This window comes from Maniola jurtina, chromosome 16 (genome assembly GCF_905333055.1).
Source record: "Maniola jurtina chromosome 16, ilManJurt1.1, whole genome shotgun sequence".
Classification (NCBI taxonomy): domain Eukaryota; kingdom Metazoa; phylum Arthropoda; class Insecta; order Lepidoptera; family Nymphalidae; genus Maniola; species Maniola jurtina.
The window spans coordinates 732,117-752,665 of NC_060044.1; the positions used below are offsets into that span (position 1 = coordinate 732,117).

The window sequence follows — 20,549 nt, forward strand, 5'->3', positions numbered from 1 at the left end:
TCTCACCCTAAGACTCCGTCATCCATCCGTCCATCCGTCCGTCTGTCTGTCAGCTGTATCTCGTGAACCGTAATAGGTAGAGAGTTGAAATTTTCACAGAATGTGTATTTCTATTGCCACTATAACAAGGCGGATGGAAATAATTTTAAAATGACCACCATGATAATTAAAATTAAAAGGTGTTTCTTGTACGGAGAGTACGGAACCATTCATCTGCGGGTGCGACTCGCACTTGACTGATTTTTGTTCAAAGATAAGGGACCCATTTATACGGTTATCCCTGGGAATTATACCATTCCAGAGACTTGAGTATGCACATGCATAATATGAGGATAAAGTGTTTTTCCGTATTTGTATAATTTGCTTCAAGGACGCTAAACATACAAATTGTAAAAGCTTTTTTTATGTAAGTTTATATTCGTTTTTAGGGTTCTTCTGTACCTCAAAAGACAAAACTGAACCCTTATAGGATCAATTTGTTGTCTGTCGTATCTGTCAAGAAAACCTATGGGGTACTTCCCGTTGACCTAGAATCATGAAATTTGGCAGGTAGAAGGTCTTACAGCACATGTAAAGGAAAATCCGAAAACTATGATTCGTCACATCACAAAAAAAAATTAAAATGTGTTCGTGAACAAATAATTTTTTTTTTTAAATTGAGTTTTGGTACATTTTTTTTTGTATGTGACCACTCACCAGCACGTGATGGTGTCTCCAGAAGAGTTTTGCCAAATCGGTTCTTAAAGGGTGGAACATAGACGATTGTGTTTAATTGTTGACTTACCACAAGAAATGGTTTATATTAACAACTGAGTTAAAGTTAAAAAAACGTATTTCTGATTTTCTAGTCTAAGAATTAAGATAGTAGGTAGGTTTTTAATAAAAAACTCGAACAGAACTCGGGTATTGCTTACGCACTAATCTCTCTGATTCGATTCGGATCGGATGCAGTGCGTAAACAAGTGTAAATTAAAAATTTATAACACCCCCGACAAGTGAAGGTTACAGTAACTAGAAAAGAGCTGATAATTTTCAAACGGCTGAACCGATTTTCTTGGATTATAGCTGAGAACACTCTCGATCAAGCCACCTTTCAAACAAAAAAAACTGAATTAACATCGGTTCATTAGTTTAGGAGCTACGATGCCACAGACAGATACACAGACACAGAAACACAGATACACACGTCAAACTTATAACACCCCTCTTTTTGGGTCGAGGGTTAAAAAAGCGCTCACTATGGCGCAAGAGAGGTCGTGAGAATTTCGCATTGTGAAGAGTATAAGGCAGGAGGCAGGGCATGTTTAAACACACACAACCCTTCATGGGCTACGGCCTTGGACCCCAAACATTATATCTAAACACAAATAGGACCCGCAAATATATTCATTACAGTTAATGAAAAACAAACCTCATTAGCAAGGTTTCTTTGCCCAGGTCTGTCATTAATATTGCCCACTTTGTATTCAATTACGTCTGTCCGTCCGTCCGTGAAACGGTAATTAAATTGTTGCTGTTTTGTCGGTGGGATAGGGGTATACCGTATACGAAAGCAGTCGTCCGAAAAGAAACCGGTCCTTTTTAAGGTTCCGAGGGGTAAAAACGGAGCCCTGTTAACAAGGCCCTTCTGTCTGTCTGTCTGTCCATCTGTCTGTCCGCGTGTCACAGGTCTCTAGCTCGTAAAGTTACAAACCTGAAGTTTTGATATTTGGTGTAAGACCTATTTGCTGTTTGGTGTATGACTCGAACCCAAATATTGATTGATTGGTTTTGATGAAATGTGGTACAGAGCTTACATCCCGGTAACGGACATAAGTTACTTTTCATCCTGGTATACGTTTGACTGTTTTATACGAAAGGTACGGAGGTAACTTACGTACGCCCCACAAATTGACAACTTTTTATCCCCGAAAAGCAAAGAGTTCCCACAGGATTTTAAAAAAACCTAAATCCACGCAGACAAAGTCGCGGGCATCATCTAGTCCATGCTAATATTATAAATGCGAAAGTGTGTCTGTCTGTCTGTCTATCTGTCTGCTACCTTTTCACGGCCCAGCAGTTTAACCGATTGTGACTAAAGGTACAGGGTTAGCTTATATCCCGGGGACGGACATAGGCTACTTTTACGACGAAAATAGAAGAGTTCCCGCGGGATTCCTAAAGACCCATCCACTTAACCGATTTGTATGAAAGGTACCGAAGTAGCTTACGTCCCTGTAATGGAAATAGGCAATTATATATTTTATATATATTTTAAATATATTTTATCCCGGAAAATCAAACAGTTCCCACGGGATCTATAAAATCTAAATCCATGCGGACGAAGTCGCGGGCATCATGTAGTACAACATAAAGAGAGATTATATTTTTAAGGAGCCCTTGAGAAGAGAGGCACTTTAGTCTGAGAGCAATCATCTCGCTCATCCAGCTGGAACAACCGTTTAGTACGGATTCACGTCATTCTTTTGCCGTCCAATGGATTCCCACTTATATTTTCAGCTTTGAGAAGCGTTGAATGTACCAAAGACTATCCATACTAATATTATATAATAATATATATGTACTTGTGTGAATTAACAATAATATGATTATTTATTTATTATATTATACTAGAACTCTTTCCGGGATAAAAAGTAGCTTATATGTTAAGTTAGGACAAATAAGTTAGTTATAATATAGGCCCGGTACGGGTGAGGTTTGAATCGCAGACCTTTCTCTCAATAATAGTTTGATTCATTGGTGTGTGATTGAGTAACAAAGTTGAGTTATGATTCTATCACAGAAATCCTAGTAATTATTACTCCCAATTTTCTAGATGGTATAGACCGTGCAAAGTTTTTTTTTTGAATCCTTTATTTATAGGCTTTTACATTTATGCATGTCAGCCTCATTGTAGCCTATCTTATCCTACAATTCTATCTATTTATGCAATTCCATCTTATCCTAAAAACCTATCCTATCATACAAATTTCACAAGTTACCCTGTAACCATCTAAACAGACTGCAAGCTCCGTCAGAATTTGGATTAGCAAATAAGCTATTAAAGACACCAACTTGCTATCTGCTCAAAAACAATTCGAACATCCTGATGTGAATCGGACACATTCCACCAACCAGGCAACCAATGATGTATACGTCATCTATGACTCCACAAAAGTCACAGTTTGGAGAAGATGTTTTTCCCATAAGAAATCCGAATTTGTTGCCTGGAATGTGCCCTGATCTAAGCCTGTGGGCCAACAGTACTTGAAGCAACTTAGCAAAAAAACGGACCCTGGCGATGACGCCAAGACAAACACTAGGAAGAAGAAGAAGAGCATAAAATCATGTCATATTTCATAGATTATAACATCATATTGTGTTATCAAAACAAATCCCGTGTAACGCGAGACAGTGACGTGACGAGGGTATCAGTCTGGAAGCTCAGCTGAAATTAACACTTCATTCCCGACTCGACGGGTAATTGACCCCCGGGTACGCTTATTGGCTTTATTCCACGAAATTACAGGAAAAAAGAGATTTTCACACAATTTTATCATTACTTATGTACCTCATAGCAAAACTTGTGATATTAAACATAATCTGTAGATACAAGTGTAAATTAAAAATTTATAACACCCCCGACAAGTGAAGGTTACAGTTACTAGAAAAGAGCTGATAACTTTCAAACAGCTGAACCGATTTTCTTGGATTATAGCCAAGTACACTCTCGATCAAACCACCTTTCAAACAAAAAAAAAACTAAATTAAAATCTGTTCATTAGTTTAGGAGCTACGACGCCACAGACAGATACACAGATACACACGTCAAACTTATAACGCCCCTCTTTTGGGTCGGGGGTTAAAAAGGAAAAGCTGATTGACTGACTGACTGATCTATCAACGCACAGCTCAAACTACTGGTTACTATCGGGCTGAGGCATGCAGGTAGCTATTGTAGTGACATCCGCTAGACAGGATTTTTGAAAATTTTGAAGATTGTGTAATCTACGCAGACAAAAATATGATGCATGAGCTAGTCTAATAATAATTTTCTGAAGATATACATACCTTTACCTACATGTATACCTATTGTGTTTAAGAAATGAATGTCCTACCGAAAATCCTTGAATTTAATTTATTACAGGGTAGATCCATTTTTATTACCTATACCTTGGGTAGGCCGCATACTCCTCAAAATTCTGATATTAATACTTGACATAAACACATACGCAATAACAATTTGGGTATAACATACCTTAAATACCAATTTCATTAATTACCCTTTCACAACTATGGTGGATCAACCCGCTAGTTTGGTTTTCCGGGATAAAAAGTTGTAAGTATAAGTATGTCAATAACGTGGACGCAAGCTACCTCCGTACCTTTCATACAAATCGGTTGAGCGGATGGGTCTTTAGAAATCTCATGGGAACTTTTTGATTTTCCGAGATGAAAAGTAGCCAATGTCCGTCCCCGGGATATAAGCTCACTCTGTACCTTTCGTCAGAATCGATTAAACTGTTGGGACGTGAAAAGGTAGCAGACAGACATACACACTTTCGCATTTATAATATTAGTATGGATAAGTATAGCATGACAAATGAGATATGTAGACAAATAAGATGAGCCGACCCCACTCTCGTAACCTTCCTAGGCAATAGGGCAATAGTTCAGTTGATCCCAGCGTCGTCGATCTACGATACTACCCCGATATTACCAACCTGTCAACTTGCGGCACTCATACCGTTATATTGTACACGCTAATTATGTTTTAATTAATACTGTGATGCGGGCTGTATCTGTTTTAGTGATTGTGTAATTAATAATTCTTTTTGTTCACTGACGGGACTGATCTGATATACCTTGAAAATAATAATTTCCGTACGGTCGGCCTCAGAATTCGAGTAGTATTTCTATTGCATCAAAAACCTGTTGCACTTATGACCTTTTTCTATAAACACGCCACACACACCTAACGCATGTGCATAACCGTGCCACGCGAATATGATCATTAAGGTGCCAAACGACTTACGGCCTTTAACTGTACATGCTCGCCTCCCTGTAAAGCTGAAGTGGATACGAGAGGACCCATAGTTTGAAAACACGACAGGCGTTTGGGGTCCCAATGCTAGAATGGCAACTGGAAAACTCAGCTTTGCAAGACTCCCCACTTGGTGGACAGACGACATCAAAAGAGCCGCTGGATTCGTACATACCTACGTCCAGCAGTGGACGTCTATTGGTTGATAATGATGATGATGATGATGAATGCCTCACTCACACGCTCTGAAAGCTAACAGAATAACCTCCTAAGGCACTTGTCCGAACGCCGACGACAAAGCAACTGGCTATTAACTATTTTCTTGCTAGAAACCTTAAATCAATGTCATTTGACAAAATGAAATTGATCCCGTGTATTAAAATTGAAATTCATACCTAGGAAATATCAAAAAATCTATGAAGTTGTTTCTATATTACCTGGAAGCGAATCTTTGTCTAAATTCATTGGAATAAAAGTCCCTTTTTTCCAAGTTACTTTCTTCATTCACTCAATACAATTCACTAAAACAAACCAACCATAGAAATCCTAAATGGATTCTCATTCTAATAAAAGTGAGGAAAATGAACGTAATCAAATTAAAGATAATTGCGTCAAGTCGCGACGTCCGTGGGGAGCTTTATTCCTCATAATTAATTCAATTACGAATGAAAAGCGCGCGTATTGTTTTTGTCTAAAAGCAAAACTATCAAGAATTACTATAAAACTTAAAATCTCAGAAGTGCTTTGTAACTTTGTCGCTAAAAATTACAAAATCAGCAAAAAAGAAATCTCAGAACTCTTTAGGATTCACATTCTTAGAAAAATTGTCTTTCTCCAAACTAAATTTGGGGTATCTGCATCCTTTTCTTTTTAATATTGTTAAAAAGGACGGAAAATCTATATTGAAATAACAATTTATTAAATGCTACCCTACATGTTTGGCACCGGAAGACAATATATTGCCAGCGGCGTGCAGGTCATCGAGGCACAAAAGCACTGCTTACCCTGATCCAAATACATAGTTTAATGCTCATTTTTCATTATGACCGCCAAAGTAAAGAGGGAACTACCTAACTTGTGTCTACACTGCCTATAATGACTATAATGGCATATGAGTCAAGGCCTAAATTAAAGGAATTTTATTTTATTTTATTTATTTATTTATAAACCTGTGCACGCCACTGTATATCGCCGTAGGTTGACTGTTACCAGTGATGATGATATCACCTTAGGTTTTCCGACACTTGCTTACTATGCACTGTTGCAATAAGCATCACTACCCATATTATAACTGCGAAAGTGTATATTTTGTTTGTTGGTTCATTGGTTTGTTGGTATGTCCTTCTATCACGTTGCAACAGAGCAACGTAAGTAGCGTAACGTAAGAGCAGAGTAAGAATACAATGTAAATAGCTGTAAGAATAATTCAAATACAATAAAATAAATAAATAAATAAATAACGGATCAACGTGACTTTTTGCATGGATATAGCTCATCGATATAAATAAATAAATAAATAAAAGTTTATTCAGCTCAACAAAATCACAAAAAAATAAAAAAAATAAAAAATACAATTCATACAAATTATCAACTAAACTTAAAACTATAAAATACTAAGACTGATATTGTGTCTGTGTCCTGTGAGCTAAAATGCTGCAGTACTTGACTACCGCAGCGCTGAATATAGAGGTTAAAGGTTTTTTTTATTCCAGAAAATCAATGATTTCACATGGGAGTTTTAAAAACCTAACACGGACGAAGTCGCGGGCATCAGCTAGTAACGTAATAAATTCAGTCAACAACAATTAAGATTGTAGGACTGATTGAACAGTTTTCCACAAGCGACCATCTGAAGTTACTAGGTTAGACAGCTGTTCCAAACTAAACAATCTGTCCTTTTCTTATTATACTGGTAAGAAAATACAGAAATAGTTAGCATCCGTACAAGCCCTTACGTAATGAAAATAGTGAAACTTAATATAATTTCGTCAAGTCGCGTGGTCCATGGGGAGCTTTACTGCTCGTAATTAATTCGATTACAGCGCGCGTATTATGGAGTTGACAGCAGCTGATAAGGGTTAACTTTTTAAAGCATTTATCATTCCTTTGTCGCTTTGAGGAATTATATCGGGCAGTGTGCGGTCTGCCTACGGTTTGTGTACAACTATTTTTGGTGCAGAATTATTTATGTGCAAATAAATATACGGACCCAAATTATAATAACGTACTATAACAATTTTTAACCCCCGACCCAAAAAGAGGGGTGTTATAAGTTTGACGTGTGTATCTGTGTGTCTGTGTATCTGTGTATCTGTGTATCTGTCTGTGGCATCGTAGCGCCTAAACGAATGAACCGATTTTAATTTAGTTTTTTTTGTTTGAAAGGTGGCTTGATCGAGAGTGTTCTTAGCAATAATCTAAAAAAATTGGTTCAGCGGTTTAAGAGTTATCAGCTCTTTTCTAGTTTTCTTGTACAAAAGAAGGTTAGATAACCGTTAGGTTCATAATATTATGTCAATAGACAAATGTCAAGCTGTCAAGATGGACGTTGCCTAAATACATAATTATTTATTTGAAAATGATGTTTAGGAAAACTCAAATACTTTGGATCGTCGGGGGTGTTATAAATTTTTAATTTACACTTGTAACAACACAAGTGTAAATTAAAAATTTATAACACCCCCGACAAGAGAAGGTTATAGTAATAACTAAAAAAGAGCTGATAACTTTCAAACGGCTGAACCGATTTTCTTGGATTATAGCTAAGAACACTCTCGATCAAGCCACCTTTCAAACAAAACAACCTAAATTAAAATCGGTTCATTAGTTTAGGAGCTACGATGCCACAGACGGATACACAGATACACACGTCAAACTTATAATACCCCTCTTTTTGGGTCGGGGGTTAATAATATGTTGTACGCGACAGGTCGAGATGGCAATGGGGACACACACACACACACACACACACAGCCCGCACATCCGCACAGCTCGCGCGCTTACCCGGTGCGGGATAGTGCGGGTGACGTGCGGGTGTGCGGGGTGTCCCCCCGCCTCACACCCTTATTGCCATCTCAACCTGTCGCGTACTATAGCTACGCTAAGAGTGATAGCCTAGTGGTTAAGACGTCGTCGGCTTCCTATTCTGTGGATTCGGGGTTCGATTCCGGGCACGCACCTCTAATTTTCCGCAGTTTTTTTTTATGCAGATAAAAGTGACCTTAACAGTGCCCTTGACTGCAATCTCACCTGGTGGTAAGTGATGATGCAGTCTAAGATGGAAGCGGGCTAACCTGGAAGGGGTATGGCAGTTTTTATTAAACTCATACCCCTTTGGCTTTGGCTTGTACACGGCGTCGTCGTACTGAAACGCTAACTCGCTTGGCGACACGGCTTTGCGGGTAACGTGGTTACTAGCCACGGCCGCAGCCTCCCACCAGACGTTTTTAGTCAGTTTAGTCGTGTTTTTTTTTATTTATCTTATATCATCAAAATAATAATATAAGTAACGGTTTCAAGTTTCACGTCCAATTTTTTCCGGCAAATTGAGTTGTCAAACTAAAGAGCATACCTTTTCGTCTCATTAATCCCATCCTAAATCGGCTGAAGATACATCTGAAAATAAATGAGGACCAACAGGTTTCCATGGCAACAGGTGAATATAAATTGAATTATGAACAAGTGTCTTTCCATCCTTATTTCCTAAAGATTATTTACGCCAGAGCAAAATAGTGACTTAAGGCCGCATGTTACAATTGTTACTCACATAATAATTATTATTCGTATTTCTCACTTTGTAGCAAAAAAAAAACCGGTCAAGTGCGAGTCAGACTCGCGCACTGAGGGTTTCGTACTTGGGTATTTTTTCCAACATTTTTCAAAAACTATTTTACATAAAAATAAATAAATATCTGTTTTAGAATATAGCAGGTAAAGCCCTTTCATAATAATAATATGATACCCCACTTGGTATAGTTATCTTATTTTGAAAATTGAAACACATTGTAAATTTTTTTTTAATGATGTTACCACAAATTCGCGGTTTTAACCTACCTTTTATGATTCTAGGTCAACGGGAAGTACCATATAGGTTTCTTGACTGACACGACGGTCGGACGGACGGACGGACAGACAGACAACAAAGTGATCCTGTAAGGGTTCCGTTTTTCCTTTTGAGGTACGGAACCCTAAAAACGTGCAGCATTTCGTTATGCGGCAAGCAACATGTATCGTAATACCTATTAAATAATTGAATTAAGGTTTTTTTTTATTTATTTTTGAGTTGTACTAACATAGTTTTTTAGTAAATATTGTACTAAAACCTTATTATGTCAAGGTCTGAAATAAATAAATTTAAATTTTTTATTTGAATTTTTTAATATTCCAAGTTTGACTATCACAACATGCTGCAGTGTCGCCACATTGCGGGGTAAAACAGCCTTAATTATATTAAGTTCTAAAGGCTCCTAAAAACAATTAAAGGTCGTCTGCAAATCAGAAGAAAATGTGTCTGTGAAAAGGCATTTTAGCCTTTTCACCCATTAAGTAATTAATTAATTACCATTAATTAATTAATTAATTACCATTAATTAATTAATAAAAACCATTAATTAATTATACTAACGAAAAGTACAGAGATTACTTGCACACTAGAGCATACGTTTTATCATGCAAAATCAGGGCTTCCATGGGCCTTTAAAATCCTGTAAACCTACGCGAACGAAGTTGCGAGCATCCGCTAGTTATAAAACAAAAAATATAAATAAAAAGTTATAAAATTTATTGCCTGTCATTTAATTATCGTTCAAAAATCTATTAAAAATATGCTCACTTTCCATCAGGTGTGATTGTGGTCAAGCGCTTACCTATCACACTAATATTATAAAAGCGAAAGTTTGTATGTGTGTGTGTGTGTGTGTGTGTATGTTTGTTACTCCTTCACGCTAAAAGCACTGGACGGATTTGGCTGAAATTCGGAATGGAGATAGATAGTATCTTGGATTAGCACATAGGCTACTTTTTATCCCGGAAAATCAAAGAGTTCCCACCCAGTTTCGAAAAACCTATATCAACGCGGGCGACGTCGCGGGCATCGGCTAGTAGTGAATTAAAAAAAAACTTGCCTTTGCTTTGTTTTGCGTTGCATTGCCTTGCTTTGCATTGCTATGCTTTGGTTTGGTTTGCTTGCTGCTTTGTTTTGCTCTAGGATAATAAACATGATGTTAAACTCCACGGTAAACTTCAAAGCTCTCGAATTATACTAACTCGTAAAAGCTTCACGAATAATACAATACCTACTCTCCAAGTGAACCCTAGTTAAATATACAGAATAATTCAGCTAACTCTGGTACTAAAAACAAAATGGACATTAAACGGACCTTCGAGATAAGAGATATTAACAGAATATACCTAATGCTCAACGCACACGCGTATAATAGAGTGGAGCCAAAGCGCAGCGTTTTTAGGGATTTTTATTCATTATGTCCGTCTAACTGTGTGTGTCACAATTATTTTAAAAATCACTACTCATTATAATTGCGAAAGTGTGTTTGTTTGTTGGTTTATTAGTTTGACCCTCAATTACGCTGCATCGGAGCAACGAATCGACGTAGTTTTTGATAGAATCACTTGGAATCATGTAAGGATTCTAACGATACCCCATATATCCAAATCTGTTCAAGTACTAGGTACTAAGTTTTATAAAAAAGAAACTCGCATACATGAAACCTGAAAGCATTCAATATTTTTTGTGCAATTGTGTGTGTTGACCCTAAAAGTTTCCCTAGTGACCGTCTAGTTTCAATTACAAGTGCGCTGGCTTATCAACTAAACGAATTTCATCACTCACGCTATTACCGTCTGCTCCAATCGAATATCAACCTTATACATATAATCATACGTTTCATTTTTCCTTGACATTTTGATGATAACTTATCATATCACTCCTGTATCATAAGGTCCAAAATGATGTTTCTAATGTCGGCGATGTGTATTCATTAGCTCATCTTGTTAGGACCTAATTTGCTATGTTCTATACGCAGTCTATTATGACTCTTATTGCAAAAGCATTAGAAGCTATAGTTTCATAAAATCTTTTCAAAGAAGAAAGTCCATTCATGCGAGGAAAATTAGCAAGCCCTTAGCTATAGTGGTCTCACTAATGAATGGATGGGGTTCTAAGAATAGGTAGCAAAATCGACATTATTTACTAGATACACCCGCCCCAGCTTTAGTCGGGTGAATTTTTTGAAAATTTTGTCTTAGGGTCTACGTCTAGCGTGGATTTAGTTTTTAGGGTTCGTTAAAGGGTAAAAACGGAGCCCTATTAATGTCACTCTGCTGTCTATCTGTCTGTCTGTCTGTCCGTCCGTCCGAAGCACGTCACAGCTCAGCTCGGTTCAGCTTGCTAATAGTTTGGGCTATGTCAGTGACCTTGGTCACTCCTAACTTAACGGAAACGGAAACCTAAACGGAACTTGGTGTATCTAAAATTTCGGAAGCTAGAGCACATCAGCTAATTATTATTATTGTTAGGGGCCATGAACCTCAACAACGAGCAATACGCACAGAGGGAGAGGTTCGGCTGAAAGCGAACATCAAAGGGTATCTAATTTCCTCCTCGAGTAGACGCGGGCTCTGCGGTCTTCGCGTTTGAACATCTAAAGTTAAGCCAGTTATATGGCCCCTAATTTGGCTAAAGTAGCGCACTGTGGGGAGCAATGGCGGAAATTGATCGAAATCCTTCTTTTCCTACAACCTCTCCGCACGCCACCGCAATTTCACCCGACCTGGGTGTCTGGTGCACTTGATCCACCCGTTATACCAAATTATTTTTTCCACGCACATGCAAACTGTGGAACCAACTCCCTTCAGTGGTGTTCCTAGAAGATTACAACATACCCTATGTTGTTATCTATTCTAAGGAGGCCATCAACAAATTCCGGCAAAAGGCCGGCAACGCATTGGTGGTTCTTCTGATGCTGTAAATATTCATGGATCGCGGTAATCACTTAATATCAGGTGGCCCGCCTGCTCGTTTGCTCACTATTTTTATTTAAAAAAAATACATGACTACCAGAAAAAAGTAGTGTAATATTATCAGGGTACAGCGAATTCTTCATACCGCCATAATTTCTAAATGCCTGAATAAATTTCAATGTATGAGCTATCGTTAGAATCCTTATAATATTATCCCGAGTGACACTGGCCATAATTTTTTTGAAAAAAATTCAGAATGGCGGCTGTATGGCACCATTTTCAAATGTGAAAAGTTTTACTTTTTAGTTTATCATGTTTTTTTTTTAATTTTTTAATTAAGTGCAACTTGTTTACAGTTTTGTAGAAAAATGAGTTTTGTCCAGTCCAGAAAAAGAAGATATTTTGAACATTTTCCCGACCTAAAAGTGAAGCCAAAGGTATGCCTAAACGCTATCGCTTATGACGTGACGCTGCCCGAATGTGACCCAAATAAGTCTGCTTGTATTCTTCCTGCTCAATATTTTACGACTGCTCACAGTGAAATGTGGTCCCAATTAAAAATGTTAATTATGGTAATTACCGTGTGTTTACGCAAAGGTTTGCAAATAAATAATAAATTATTCGTAATGAGAGCGGTTTTGCGTTTTAAATATTCTGGAAATAATACGATCTGTTAAGTTGATGTCATTTCGGAAATGGTACTAACAGTTTATTAATTTATGTGAGCTCCTGCTTGAGTGGATTTTTGCACATTAAAAGGCTGAGAGTTATACAAAATCCATACGTATACGTAATAACTTTAATCACATCACACTAAGTATCACACTATTAATACGATAAAAGGCGAAAGTTTGTGTGTGTGTGAGTGTGTGTGTGTGTGTGTTTGTCACTCATTCACGCAAAAACGATTAGATGGGTTTGGCTGAAATTTGGAGTGAAAAAAACAAAAAAATGCAAAATTATAAAAATTATATCCTAACCAAAAATATTTTAGCGAGAAATGAGAGTTCCCGAAAATTTACTTAACCAAATACTTTTCGTCGGTTTAATAAAGGCCAAAAAACTTTTCTCATAAAGCGAAATATAATAAAACTCACTCTAGTTCTACTAAAGAAATGTATTTGATGAAAACTACTTTCAGAATACTTAACTGAAATTAAAGCGAAATAAATATAAAGTATTTTTTTTTTAATTTCAGATAGATATCATTTTATCATATCTATTTTACACGAATAGGTACATTGTTTGCGAAAAATAAGCATCAAATATGGTCTCTTTTTTTGAAGTTGATCATTAACATTAATGTTCAATATTCAAATCTGAAATTCAGCAACTAAGTCCTGAAAATTTATGAAGAAAGTTCAAACAATTTCTACTTATATTAAAATTGGTCTTAAGAGGAGTGGCTTTCAAGCGCGCCCCATATTATAAAGAAATACACAACCACAGTAAAATGCATTAAAACTGCTCCTTATTCCTCTTTTGGTAAATTAACATTTAATAAATACCATTTACTGCCGACGACTTAATTTATAAGGAAAAAGAACCAGCCAGGTTCCAGTCGGACTCGCTGTATGAGGGTTCAGTACCTTGAAATAAGTGTTTTATTTTGTTGCTACGTTTTTGTTACTTGAATTACAAAATCTATCTCAAAGCAAAGAGTTTGTAAGAGCAAAAAAAATAAGACGTTCTTTATGAACTCGCTTTCTCATCGATCTGTTTATTTATTTGTTTGTTTGTTCTGTCTGTTCAATACAAGTTTATTAGGGTTCAGTACCTCAAAAGGTAAAACGGTCACTTTGTTGTCTGTTTGTCTGTCTGTCGTGTCTGTCAAGAAACCTATAGGGTACTTCCCGTTGACCTAGAATCATGAAATTTGCCAGGTAGGTAGGTCTTATAGTACAAGTAAAAGAATAAATCCGAAAATCGTGAATTTGTGGTTACAACATGTAAAAAAAAATTAAAATGTGTTAAAATTTTCAAAGTATGATTACTATACCAAGTGGGGTATCATATGAAAGGGTTTTACCTGTATATTCTAAAACAGTTTTTTATTAATTTTTATGCATATTAGTTTTTGATTTATCGTGCAAAATGTCGGAAAAAATACCCGAGTACGGAACGCTCAGTGCGCGAGTCTGACTCGCACTTGGCCGGTTTTTTTTTCATGGGCTTTAAAAGCGGATTTTTTGTTGGCATCGATTAAGAAGCTTGATTATTTACTTGCGTATTTGCTTTGTATTTGATATTAATATCAATTTGAAGCCTCCACGCGTCCTTGAGAAAAAGGATTTCAACAGACAGTCAGAACAACGAAGTGATCCTAGGTTCTTTTTCTGCTTTTGAGGTACGGAACCCTAAAAACGAGATTGAAATTAAATAAAAGAGCACAATTCGTTTTAAATCTATAAATTTGGAGGGTCGACTGCGTAGACAGTAATTTGGTATTCTAATTTTGGAAACAGATTCAATTCCAAAGGTTTATTCAATTTTTCATCACAAAATAGATAGCCTTGCCCGGTTGATTGTACCCGTGTTATGTTAATTTTTTTATTTAATTTGTGAAACTCGATCGGTACACGAATTCACGTGAAAGCCAACATGACAGATACACTGGTTTTCTTTTGTTACCATTATATTCCAGAGTGAACTGTGGTTATTCCATTACAAAGGTGCAGTTTTTTTACGATAAAAACCTATCCTCTAAATCTAAATGTTTAATTAAGTTAGATTTTAAGACGATATAATATTTTCTGTAAATTTTTATAAAGGCTGTAACCAGGACGCTAGCAAAAACGAAGACAGGAGTAGGTACTGATAATAATTACTGATAAGATACCATAAAAAACTACAAAAATTCTGTATTTTTAATAGTTTACAATATATTGCAAATAAAACATCTGACTCACGCTAGAGGTCAACGAACTTTCTGTAAATAGGTCACTCGAAGTTCAATCACAACACAATCCAAGTTTTGCACGCTATACTATGCGGGTTTGAAAAATACTAAATCACTAAAACTACAAGATAAGGCAAATGGTTATTGGCATTGGATTGTGTTTAGGTAGTATAATAATAACGCTAAATTTTTTACTAACGTTTGGATTACATAGCTCATCAGCAAATAAAACTAATTCTATTCTATTCTAAAAATACTTTTCAAGTAAACGTTAACTTAAAAAGTTATAGAAAAGTCTTTGTAAAGAAAAATATACGTAACGTCGTCAGAATTTATGCTTTCGTAACGGAATAAAATATCTGTACACAAAAGCATAATTTACAAACTTACTAATTAAAATACGAAAAGTTAAAGCTACGTCCCACATTACGTTTATTAGACCATTTAATATTAAGTTAATTCAGTTTGTAACACAATGCTTGTTTAGATAGAGTCCCTTTTGGAATTAAACTGTCCAACCAAGTCCTTTAATTAAAGCAAACTATGCACTTACAGAACTGACCGTACCGTTTCTATGAGAATTTTAATACTAATAGAGATACGGGCGATATTATTTAATTTTGAGATAGATTAATGTACCTTAGTTTGTGTATATAAACAAAGTTGTCAGAAGTTAAGTTCGGGGTGATACGCTATGAATGATACACACCGAGCTAATTTGACATTGGTTAGTTCTACATTGCTACTTCACTGAGTGATATCAAAATAATTTTCGTAGAAAATCTTCAATGGATTACAAATAAATGTCAAATGAGCTATGTGGTTATCATTAGTGTTAGGCAGGCACTGAGTTAGCGAATCAGAAGGCAGTTCTTTACAATTGTTTTCTAAGGGTGCGGTCATATTGCTGTATTGCACAGGTTGTTTACGGTCAGTGAGGGGAAAAATTAACTACTTATTAAACAAACAAAAAATTAAATACACAAAGCAAGTGATAGAAAAAAAACCGGCCAAGTGCGAGTCAGACTCGCGCACCGAGGGTTCCGTAGGGTAAATCAAAAAATATTAAGCATAAAAATAAATAAAAATCAGTTTTAGAATGTACTGGTAAAGCCCTTTCATAATTAGACACCTCACTTGGTATAGTTTTAGAAGTTTTTTTTTAATGATGTAACCACAAATTCACGCTTTTAGGATTTATTACTTTACTTGTGCTATAAGACCTACCTACGTGCCAATTTTCATGGTTCTAGGTCAGCGGGATACCCTATAGGTTTTCTTGATAGACACGACGGACGGACAGACCGACAGACATAACAAAGTGATCATATAAAGATTCCGTTTTTCCTTTTGAGGTACGGAACCCTAAAAACGCCAAAAAACTCTGTAAGTATTTTCAAAAAGTTTGCAATGTATTGCAAAAATACATCTGACTGATACTAGAGATCAACAAACGTTGAGTAGATAAGTGCCACGGGACAATGCCGTGTCGTACGCGGTGCATTGTCTCCGCGGCGGGGTATTTAGGTTTTTCGAAATCCCGTGGGAACTCTTTGGTTTTCCGGGATAAAAAGTGGCCTATGTGCTAATCCAGGATATTATCTATCTCCATTCCGAATTTCAGTCAAATCCGTCCAGTAGTTTTTGCGTGAAGGAGTAACAAACATACACACACACACACACACACACACACACACACACACACACACACACACACACACACATACAAACTTTCGCCTTTATAATATTAAGTGTGACTACTTGAACATGTCTTATAAACTCGATCCCGACTACAATACAATAGGTAATCTTGACCTGTCAAGAGTGGTCTAAATTTTTAATTTAAAATTCATACATTAAATAGTTGAAGGTTGGCCATTAAAAACTAAACCGTACCCAGCTAATCCAGGCCCCGGCGTATGAGAGATTCATAATTTAAACATACAAAATTCAGAGCTTTCACTGTAAAATCTAAAACTTTTGTTGCTTTTACTTGCTCACTACTGGGCTCATGTCTAATTCAGCTTAAATAGAGAAAGCACCCAACGTATAACGTGGCACAATTTTTAACCCCCGACCCAAAAAGAGGGGTGTTATAAATCTGTGTATCTGTCTGTGGCATCGTAGCTCCTAAACTAATGAACCGATTTTTACTTGGTTTTTTTGTTTGAAAGGTGGCTTGATCGAGAGTGCTCTTAGCTATAATCCAAGAAAATCGGTTCAGCCGTTTGAAAGCTATCAGCTCTTTTCTAGTTACTGTAACCTTCACTTGTCGGGGGTGTTATTTTTTTTTTCACTTGTTAAATATTGTGACAAGAAATAACACTTTTAGGGTTCCTTACCTACAAAAGGAAAAAAGGAACCTACTTATTTTTTTCCTCTCTCTTCTGGCTTTACAAAGATTAGCCAACGTCAAGTTTGTAGTTATTTGCAACAAGTTAGTTAAACTATACAAGTATGGACCCCGTCTGTGCCGGCGCTCGCCGACATACGCACGGCACCCCCTTAGAGCGCTTTCCAGGCAGTTTTAACAAAAAAAAAAACATTCCAAAAAAGCAGAGCACGCCCGCCGGCTAACACCCACACAGACGAAGTCAAGGCTGTGGTCAAGGAACCTATTATACATATGTATAAAAGTAAGTATCATAAGTTTGAATTTGGAATAATGTTTGTTCCTCACAACTGTCTAGAAAAGTAACTATGATACCTTATAAGTCTGAATTTGGAATAATCTGAATATCCTTGTAGTTATTTTTTTTTTAATTCGTAACTCTACCGAGTTACGCTTTCAGCACGGTCATCCGTATCGGATTTTTTACGGCAGTTTTTTTTTTGAAGTTGGTTAGTAAAACGTGTAGTAAAAAAGCTTGTTAAAATTATTATAACTTATCTGTTCTTATTATGAAGCGATTGATTATACAAGTGTAAATTAAAAATTTTCAACACCCCCGACAAATCATTTTCAAATAAATAATTATGTATATCTAGGCAACGTCCATCTTGACAGCTTGACATTTGACAATTGAATATTATGAACCTAAGGGTTATCTAAACTTCTTTTCTACAAGAAAACTAGAAAATAGCTGATAACTTTTAAACGGCTGAACCAATTTTTTTGGATTATAGCTAAGAACACTCTCGATTAAGCCACCTTTCAAATAAAAAAAAGTAAATTAAAATCGGTTCATTCGTTTAGGCGATACGATGCCACAGACAGATACACAGATACATAGATAGGTACACAGACACACAGATACACACGTCAAACTTATAACACCCCTCTTTTTGGGTCGGGGGTTAAAAATTAGCAAACGTAGCTTGAGACTTTGTTATAAATTATTTAGGTAGCATAAGGTATTTAGGTAGCTACAGAGCCTATATGACAAGAATACAAAAAAATTGGTTATTGGAGGAAAGATGATTGGTTATTGGAGGATTGGAAGAGGAAGAAACCACTTTACGGTTTTCAACGGGAAGCACACCCTAGAGTTTTCTTGACACGACAGATGGACAGACAGACAACAAAGTGATCCTGTAAGGGTTCCATTTTTCTTTTTGCGGTACGGATCCCTAAAAATTGGTCATCAAAAAACTGGCAATCGAGTGTGTTCTCGCCGCCACAGTATAGAAGTGCTCGAATATTAAACCGGAGCTAAGCTAACGAGTTAACTAAAACCGCGTGAGGTTTAGAGGCCGCCCAAGGAAAGTGCGCCGCCGGGCGTCGCAGCCGCGCGGGCGAGCGTCCGCGGCGCACGATACAAGAAGCGTCGCCAAATACGAGCGCGTGACGTCACGTGCTATAGACCTTCTAACCAGCGCTAGTGATCTAAACAGTAGTGGCATCACACTAAAGAATACACTTCCGACTGTACAGCCGGCTCGCTCGCTTATATACCTCAAATAACAAAAAACTCTGATACCGAGAGTTAGGACTTTCACTTTTTTCATTTTAAGATACTTGAAAATTTTTATGTTTTCAACGGCAATATCATTTATTTACTTATTCAAGCCTGGAATAAAACTTTTTTGTATTTTTGAACATTGAGTTTTCAAATTATAAAATAAAAACTAAAACGAAATACTTTAAAGCGAACAGCGCCATCTAGTCTCGTCTATTACTAGATAAATGTCCGTGATATTATTTTCATCTGAGTACATTTGGGTTTTTTGAAATTCCGCGGGAACTCTTGGATTTTTTGGGATCAAAAGTTGTCTATGTCCTGTCCCGGAGTGTAAGCTACGGGATCTCTGTACCTCGCCAAAATCGGTTAAACGGATGGACCAATGAAAAGCTGGAATACAGACAGATTTTTGGTCTGGTGAGAGTATTCTGGTACTATGCCGTGTAGAAACCAAAGGGATAGGGGTTTGATAAAACTGCCACACCCCTTTCAGGTTAGACCGCTTTTTTAGACGGCAACATCACTTACCACTAGGTGAGATTGTAGTCAAGGGCTAACCTGCATCTGAATTAAAAAAAAAACTGCGAGCCCAAACGACGGTATATAGTCATACTTAGTTTACTACATCTCTGTGAGATATTTACATCTGCAGATATTTGAAACTGCATTATCACTTACCACCAGGTGAGATTGCAGTCAAGGCCTAACTTGTGTCTGAATAAAAAAAAGACAGATTCACTTTCGCAATTATTGTATAATATTAGTATAGAGGATAATATGGATTTTGATCTTAAGATTACACGTGTTCAGTATCTGTCCAATTTCGGTTTACGTAGTATACGTGAAACGAAATTGGACAGATACCTACTCAGATAATCAGATGAAAATTCCGAGTGGTTGCGCGAACGAGCGTGGTGTGACGTATGTCATCTGACAGTTGCCGAATTAACACGGGTCGCGTCATAATCTGGTGTTAGACCCTCTTATCGCCACAGCTTTACACCTAATGTTATAGCTACGCGCTTAGAAAACTACTGTAGATAAGTGAGGATGAGTAACGTGGTATCAAAACTATAATGTTGTATTATTATATATTTCAGAGCTAAGATTTTCAGAGTTAAGTTAAACTTGACAGTCAGTGGCAACTGCTGACAGTAGTGAAAACTAAAAATTACGAAATAACGTAGCTTTTCTAATTGATTATAGAGTTATAAAATATTAGCTTGTGCCCACGACTTCATCCGCGTGGACTACACAAATTTCAAACAACTATTTTGCCCCCTTGGGGATAAATGTAGTTTACATTGCTTATGTAAAATATTTGCACGCCATTACATGGCAAGTGTAGTGACACTAAAATAAATTGTAAAATCTATGCTAACCTACATTTGAGCAAATAAATGATTATGATTATGATTATGAAATTTTCAAAAATCCTTTCTTGATGGATATTTACGTCATAATAGCTGCATGCCTTTCAGCCCGATCCGAGCAGTAGTTTGAGTTGTGCGTTCATAGATCAGTCAGTCAGTCAGTCAAGTCAGTTTTTACCCATTCCGAAATAGCTCAACGTCATGATCAACCCATTTCCGCCCCACTACTGAGTACGGGTCTCCTCTCAGAATGAGAAGAGTTTAGGCCATAGTCTGCCACGCTGGCCCAATGCGGATTGGCAGACTTCACACACCTTTGAGAACATGGAGAACTCTCAGGCATGCAGGTTTCCTCACGATGTTTTCCTTCACCG

General features: G+C 36.9%; 1 protein-coding gene and 1 long non-coding RNA gene across 2 annotated transcripts in view; both read right to left on the reverse strand.

The window, feature by feature from the left end:
• LOC123873123 (dopamine D2-like receptor) overlaps positions 1 to 20,549 on the reverse strand; it is a 113,285-nt gene that overhangs the window by 44,238 nt on the left and 48,498 nt on the right. The window lies entirely within an intron of this gene.
• On the reverse strand, positions 15,601 to 20,407 carry LOC123873142. The gene is made up of 3 exons (XR_006797609.1): positions 20,374 to 20,407; positions 20,036 to 20,037; positions 15,601 to 15,650 (listed from the first exon to the last, which is right to left on the reverse strand). It is a non-coding gene; the product is annotated as an uncharacterized LOC123873142 (long non-coding RNA).